At 37.2% G+C, this 8525-nt stretch overlaps 1 protein-coding gene and 1 pseudogene across 1 annotated transcript in view; one reads left to right on the top strand and one right to left on the bottom strand.

Annotated features, from left to right (window-relative positions):
* FAM160A1 (family with sequence similarity 160 member A1) overlaps positions 1-8525 on the bottom strand; it is a 241812-nt gene that overhangs the window by 149505 nt on the left and 83782 nt on the right. The window lies entirely within an intron of this gene.
* On the top strand, positions 2356-2670 carry LOC100949983 (annotated as a pseudogene).

Genomic DNA, 8525 nt, shown 5'->3' with positions numbered 1-8525 from the left:
CCCGCCACATCCGGCGTATGGGGCCGGCACCCCACTCCTTTGAGCCACAGGCACCACTCAGACTTTGTTCTGTTTTTGAAATTTTCATAACATTTTTTATGATAAAACATTGAAAGACATGGTATGAAAAGAATATTTACTGACATGGAAAGATTTTACATATAAAAATCCATTAATTGTAACATTTAAATTATTTTAACTTTTGCCTCTTTGTAACAACACTGCTTAAAACACAATTTGTACAGCTGTATAAAAATATTTTCTTTATATTCTTTTTCTCTAAGTTTTGCCTATTTTTAATTTTTTCTTTTTACTTTTTAATTTTTTTAGTTAAAGGCTAATACACAGACATACACATCATCCTAGGCCTATACAGGGTCAGAATCATCAAGACACCACTAGGCAATAGGAATTTTTCAGCTCCATTACAATCTTATGGGATTACTGTCATGTTTGCAGCTCACCACTGATTAAAATGTAAAATATGGCAGGGTACAAAATAGCATCTATTAAATGACTGCATTTTAATTTCTTAAAGGTAAAAATATGCACAGAAAGGAGCTAGGGAGATAGTCACAAGTACCACATTGGTCCATTTAATGACTACTGTTAACTCTACCTCACAGAGGAATAATATATTATCCACTTGTGAAATAACAAAGCACTGACAGTCACTGGATTTGCCTAGGCCATCTTAATTGAAATTTTATATAGAATAACATATATTATTTGGAGCACTCCAAAGTGCTCTCTTTTTATTTGGGGCAGCCTGATAAAGATTTGTCCAATCAGGCTGGGTTTCCGGGTCTTCTTTCCACAGCATCCAGCATGTTATCTCAACCACAGCATTTCTAGACTGTTCTGTAACTGTGTATTTCCTCAACAGATCATGAGCTCCTTAAAGGCAAAAACTATATCCTTTTTTTTTCTTTTTTTTTTTTTAATTGAATGGTAACTATGTACATTAATGCACTTCTGGGGTACAGTGTGGGGTTTTCACACACAATCCGAAACACTTCCATCAAACTGGTTAACATAGCCTTCATGTCATTTTCTTAGTTACTATTTTAAAACGTTCACATTCTACTCTTAGAAAGATTCACTTGTACCCTTGTACAAAAACTATATCTTAAAGCTAAACTTAGTAACTCCAAAGATTAGCACAGTATCTGGCACATACGGGACAGTCAATAAATGCTAAATGAATAGAGGAATCAAAAAATGAACAGCGGGCTCGGTACCTGTGGCTCAAGTGGCTAAAGGCGCCAGCCACATACACCTAAGGTGGCGGGTTCAAATCCAACCCAGGCCCACCAAACAACAATGACAGCTGCAACCAAAAAATAGTCAGGTGTTGTGGTGGGCACCTGTGGTCCCAGCTACTTGGGAGGCGGAGGCAGGAGACTCGCTTGAGCCCAGGAGTTGGAGGTTGCTGTGAGCTGTGATGCCAAGGCACTCTACCCAAGGGGATAGCTTGAGGCTCTGTCTCAAAAAAAAAAAAAAAATGAACAGTGATTTCAGAATTCCAGCAAGGACTCTCAATTCAAAAACATCTCCTTCACCCAGATTCTATTATAGTTGAAATTTAATGGGAAGAAATTATTACCTTTATATTTCTTACAACCGTTACCAGAAAAACATTTTAAAATTTACAAGTTCTTTATGAAAAAATAGAATTTTAAGTAAATAAAGCTCACTACTAGATTGCTAGCTCCTTAAAGGTAAGGAAAAACAAACTGTGTTACTGCCTTATACTCAGTACGGAAAGGTCCCTAGGACAGAAGAGTTCCAAAAAATGCACTCAGCAGAATTCATAAATCAAACTGATAACAGGTTAAGTAAGAAATTAACATTAGGGGAACCACTGGATGGCTTGCAGTAATCCCAGCACTTTGGGAGACTAAGTCAAGAAGATCACTTGAGTTCAGAAGTTTGAGACCAGCCTAGGCAACACAGCCAGGGCCCATCTGTACAAAAAAATAAAAAATTAGCTGGGTGTGGTGGCACACATGTGTAGTCCTAGCTACTTGGGAGACTGGGGCAAGAGGATTGCTTGAGGCCAGGAATTCAACACTGCAATGAGCTATGGCATTCCACTGTACTCCAGACAACAGAATAAGATCTTTTCTCTAAAAATAAAAAATTAAATTAAACTAAGTAAATAAAAAGCCAAACCCCTTTTTGGTTATTTAGGGGTACTTCTTTTATTCAAATAGGGGAAGGGTACATATAGGAACTCTCCATACTATTTTTGCAAATTCACTATACATCTAAAATTATTTTGAAATAAAAGATCTTTTTTAAAATTCTGGGCCAGAGAAGCAGGGTCAAAGGGAGCACTATGTCCGCAAAGTCCCTGAGGCGGCCTCGGCAGAAGAGCAGAAGGAAATGGAAGATAAAGTGACCAGTCCAGAGAAAGCTGAAGAAGCAAAATTAAAAGCAAGATATCTGGAACAAAAGCCTGGAGATTCATATTTCTTAAGGAAACGATTCCAAAAAGGGCAAAAATATTTGATTCTGGAGATTACAACATGGCAAAAGCAAAAATGAAGAAAGCAACTTCCTGCTGCAGCCCCAGATAAGACAGAGGTCACTGGTGACCACATTCCCACTCCACAGGACCTTCCTCAGTGGAAACCACTCCTTGTTGCTAGCAAGCTGGCTGGCTGATTAAAAGAGCTGAACTGCATGAATCCTCTAATTCCCATTATTTCTCTTTAATATGTTACTTATTCTCTTTCTATTTCCTTTCACTAAGTTGTTTGAGACTGAAAGCTTTGCAGGTAGCAGTAGTGTGTGTGTGTGTGGGAATATTACACGTGTACAGTGTTGACTAGTTTAACAGTGCACTGATGAACAGGACGTGTTAGAGCAACTTAAGTAATCGACTTGAAAATAATCGTACATACTACCTACCTACTAGTGTAGTGCTCGTTCCAACAAGCAAGTTTAACAATTTTAATGTTTTAGCATTTATTACTTCATCTTAATTATAGCTTTGTATATTACTCTTATTTAATATAACTTCTGTTGTATTGATTTCTTCTGTATTTACCTTTTGGATTTTGTAAAACAGAAGTTTTTTGTTTTTTTTTTTTTTTGAGATGGAGCCTCAAGCTATCCCCCTGGGTAGAGTGCCATGCCATCACAGCTCACAGCAACCTCCAACTCCTGGGCTCAAGCGAGTCTCCTGCCTCAGCTTCCCAAGTAGCTGGGACTACAGGCGCCCGCCACAACACCTGGCCATTTTTTGGTTGCAGCCATCATAGTTGTTTGGCGTGCCCGGGCTGGGAATTCAAACCCGCCACCTTAGGTGTATGTGGCTGGTGCCTTAGCCGCTTGAGCCACAGGCACCGAGCCAAAACAGAAGTTTAAGACCACAAGTTGGAAGAAGGTTACATGTTTTAAACACAAATAGATGGGGCTCTGAAAGACTTGTATCTCTGGGCTTGAACTTGAATGGCCTTAAACCTGTTTCAGCTTTAACAGTAGCATTTTACTTGGGCAATATTTGCCCTCTCTGGTATAATTTACATGACTCTAGTGCTTCACAGCTCCCCATGCAGCTAGTATCCTTATTCAGTTCTGTAGTTTCAGAATACCTTTTGTTGAGGATGTGAATAAAGTGTGCATGGGCATCGACTGCTGATTTCACTTTTGTGCCATTTTTGTAAATAGTTTTGCACAACCTCTCACAAATGTCTGTATTAATTTCACACATTAACAAGTAAATGTATACTATTACGTGGGCTATTAAAAAGAAAAACTAAATGTGCCAACCAGAAGCACAAGAGTTCCTACATAAAACTCTGTATGTCATTACAGCTTTTGTATCATAAGAGTAGTTTACCATTTCAGGTTTAGAGAACACCAAACTGAAACCTTTGTTCAGTCTGCCATAGACTTAAGCTTGTCATTTGTTACTGGTATTCGTGACATTCAGTGCCCTTGTGGAAATATACGTTGCTTAAGCATATTTTTTATCCTATGTAGAACCTTTTGTTTTGACTTTTATGAAAATTACAATTCATGTAATTTATATAAACTTTTTACTTCCACACTCAATTTTGGAGACACTAGAATAAAAGGCTTCAATTACCTTGCCTTTTATACACCAACACCCATCCCCAACCCCACTTGTTGGTTATTTTGGGGTGCTTCCTTTATTCAAATGGTATCGGGCTGTTTGGTTTTACAGAAGCATAGGATAGGTGTCTGTATCCTGATTCTTGAAATTTGCTCTGCTGAATGCTGTGTTTTATAACACAATAATGGTGTTTTCCTTCTGATTTCTCAGTTAATCACTCTTAATTCTTTATTATTACTAATTGTTGATAATTGTTTAAGTAAAAGGAACTTTACTTTTTAAATTATTTGTTTGACAAAACAAATAGTTGAGAAGTCTGGCCTAGGAACCTATGTCAAGATGAGGTGAATTTTGGTAAGTAATATTAAGTAATTTATGATGAGCTAAGTGAAAATTAGAGTAATTTACATGACAGGTAAAACTTAAACATATTTAGATATTTCTACAGATGTTACTTTAATAAAATACCAATTTAATTTTACTTGTAGTTTATCTAGTTAGAGCTTTAGCAGACTTTATTGGGACAAAATTACTGCTCTTTTAGGAGCTCTTCCTACAAGTTGTAATGCTGTAGCATGATAATCAGGACCAGGAGCTTGAGCTGATACTATTTTTCTCTTCATCTTTGACTTGTATAGAGGCTCCTCCCTTTTTTGGGTCCAGGCATCTTTTCTGGATCTTGGCTCCATTTGTATACTTGCTTTCCTTTGATCCCAAACCATAGTAGATAGTGCCTTGAACATAGCATCTGCACTTAAAGGCTGCCTAGCTAGTGCTCTGAGGAAAGCTTACTACTTATTTTCCTGCTCTACCTACCCCAAAAGGCAGAAAAGCAGAAAAATCAGTACTGTATTCATTTGTAATTTTAAGGATAAGTTATATATAAATATATTTGTAATGAAAGCAAGTAGGTGATTCCACAATATGTAGACTCATTATTGAACCAATTTAAGAATTTAAAAATATCCCAAAGTAGAATTTCTGTTAGATCTAGTGTTTTGTTTTTTCCTGAATATTTGCAAGATAGCACCATTAAATTCATAACACAAAAGAAGATTAATCTGAAAGATCAGAGAACACACTATTCCTGACCACGTTAGGACTCCTCCTATGGTTTAAAACAAGTGATATAACATCTGCTTGATTTTTAGTTTGTAAAATACATTAATATTTGACCTACCTCAAAACTTATTGAGAATCTGTGAAATGTTGAGGAAGTGCCCAAAATAAAATTTAAAAGTAAATTTACTCATTAAACCAACCTGCCTTCTGTAAAGTCACAGGGCTTAAGTATGAGGATTTTTCCTTAGGAAAGAGCTGTCTTTAAGGATTTTTAAGTTTAACTGCTTGGCCTCCATTATTGGTACTTGAGATAGAGAGGTTTCAGATTTATCTATTAATGTTTTTCTGCTTCAAAGCTCAATTTATTGAGTCTAAGACATTATTGAGACATTATTGAAGGTGGTTTGACCCTCATTTGAACAGAAATTTTTGACAAGTTGAGCTTAATTGTCCATTTCTATGATTTCAAAGTTGTGGTCTGAGAAATGGCTAATTTTAATCATAGTCTTGTTTATCATAAATGTTGGAGTAAACCAAAGTTAGAGATAAATCCTTTATGAAATCTGGTTAACGTCTGAAATAAAATAGGTTTCTTATCCAAAAAAAAAAAAAATCTGACAGGGACAGCCCCAGCCTTGTGCAAAGTACAGGAGCTAAAAGAAGCAGAGGTTTGCAGGGACGCAGAAAATGAAAGGGCACAAGCAGGACCAGCAAACCACTCTTTCTAGCTGCAACCTTGTCTAGGACCAGGCATATTTTAAAGCTACTTGTGATTGTAAAAAAATTATTGGGCCTCCCAAAAGGTTCCTGCTCAAGAAAGAAAAATAAATCATTCCTTGACCAAACTGATGTTTCTAATCCAGATCATAACATTTCAGAAAGATACATAGCAGGGGAGAAAATATATTTCTTTAAATATATTCATATCTACATAAAACATAAGGCTAACTGGAGCAAGGTACTGTGTTTTAAAAGTAATTCCAGCAGCTCAATAGGAAAGAAACATGGAGTGAACAAAGGAGACAGATGCCCTGGGGTACAGGCTACCTGAATGCTAGTCTGCTACTGGCCACCATTATTCCTTGCCCCAACTGCTATTTACTTTTCTTCATCTGAGAATAACAACAGAGGTAAATTTCACGCAAGAATGAGCTCACAAATGGTGCCCTCAGTCCCCAATGGCAGAAGTCACATCTGCTAATGTATTTTGTACCACCCCTGGCTCACTGCCCTATGAAGGTAAAGAGCTTAATAAATGCTTCCAGGGACGCCAATGACTGAAAGAGCCAGTTTGCTTCCCAGCTCATTTACTCTCCTCAAGTAATATTTATTATTAATTTGGATGAAGAGTAGTCCTATGCTTTTCTTCCCAAAGAAAGCCTAACACCTGCCCAAAGAAAGGAATTTTAATAAAACTGCAGAGAAGGAAAACTATTGTTTTAAGGGATTCTTAGATTTTACCATGAGACAGGAGATTTAGGAAATTGTTCTTTCAATATTGTGGGTAGTTTTTAGGGAAGGATAGTGAGGGAGAGTCCATAAGAGCTGATTGTTAGGGAAATAGACTTTTACAATCTTTCAGTGGCCTGTTTGCTCTGTCTATCTCTGACAGGGTCAAGTCAATCACAAGAAACAAGCCTGGTTCTATAACTCAATGGGTTCCAATTCCAAATTATCGATTTTTTATAAGTCTGTATAAGCCTTATAAGAGTAAAAATAGTCAAACCTTGATCCTGAGAGCCTTCCTATACAAGTATACTACTGAATTTTTGGTTTAACCAATGGTTATGAATCAGTGGTATGCTATACTTTCACATAAAGGACAGTAAGGCAGCCTGTTCTTTCTCACCCTTCATCTCATCCTTTAGCCATAGCTCCAGCCTGTCATGACCACATAAGAGATTTCCAGGCTTGCCAGGAGAATGTCTGGTTCTTAGTAATTCCTCAGATAAGATATGATATTGGTGGCTGTTGTAGTAAGTATGAAGTTTAATCCTCTATACCAGCCTGGGGTCACCCACAGCCACTGCCTCCTCTTAGTTCCTATGCTCCAAGGAGGAACCTCTACATGGGCTTGATGAAGCCCAAGACAAGAAGCTATTAACTCCAGAACTAGCACCCAAAGTAGTTGGCTGGCCAGTGATGAGACCTTAGCACACTTAACATTACTAAACTATACAGGAGATTAGGTTCTCAGAGTCCTTCCTCCAAAGACTCCCCACTATTATGCTTGCTTTGCTCCTTCCTAGATGTTAATTTTCCAAGAGCTTGTTTTTCATCTGCAAATGCTGCACCTCTCTGAGATATTCTAAGGTTAAATAAAAGTTGAGTTACTCAAAAGCATTGAGGCACATAAAATTATGCAATCCAGTTACATAAGCCCTACTTTATCTCCCTTGTTCCATCTCTGTGCCTCTTCCAAACCTTTCATAAACCTGCTTGGTAAGGCCTGCCTGACTGCTCAGCCTTCCTGCCACCGCCTCTAGTCTTTACCTCAAAATAACCCCTGCAGTTTTCATTTTATATTCTGTCTTTTTCTGAATCCTTTGGACTCAAAGTGCCTCAGAAAAGAGACTCCAAGTTCAGTACTACCTCTGCTTCCAGGACTAGCAACATTTACCCCCACTGTCTAAAGAATATATAACATGATCGTTCTGATAGGCATAAGTCTATACCTTTGTTTTCAACTTCCGGTCCTCTCTGTGCCCATAAATGTCTTTCTCCTTCTCAAAGTGGTTCTTAAAGTATTTAAACTCACGGAGGAGGTGAAGAGAATATCAGCGACTTTTCTAAAGGTCATTACAATTTTGAACATAAATAATAAAAAGATCATACATGCCCTTGTTCACTTAATAGCTCAAGAAAGCACCTCCTACAAAACAGGGCATGAATCTAAGACCATCGCCATACCACTTGACAATGTATAAAAATAAAAATATACTAGATAATCCTTAATTACCAAATAGTAATAAATATACATGTTGAATGGAAGGAGGTAATAAATGTATTATCTAAGAATACATAATATGTTCTACCTTTTTTAACTTTTTTCTTATTTTCTACTTTTGTTGCCTTCGTATTATGCCATAGCATTATAGCTCATAGCAACCTCAACCTCCTAGGCACCTAATAAGGGTTTAGTATTTAAAATACATAAAGAACTCTTATAATTCAACAAAAGAAAGACAACAAAACTCAATTCAGAAGGTAGACATTTCTCCAAAGTAGATATATAAATGGTCAATAAGCACATGAAAAAATGTTCTAAATCATTGCTTATAAAGGAATACAAATGGAAACCACAATGAGATGTCATTTCAGGCTTGGCGCCTATAGCTCAACTGGCTAAGGCGCCAGCCACGTACACCTAAGGTGG

Source organism: Otolemur garnettii, unplaced genomic scaffold, assembly GCF_000181295.1.
Source record: "Otolemur garnettii isolate 467f Iridium unplaced genomic scaffold, OtoGar3 scaffold00041, whole genome shotgun sequence".
Lineage (NCBI taxonomy): Eukaryota > Metazoa > Chordata > Mammalia > Primates > Galagidae > Otolemur > Otolemur garnettii.
Note: the sequence above shows the minus strand (reverse complement) of the source record. Positions and strands in the feature narration are given on the sequence as shown.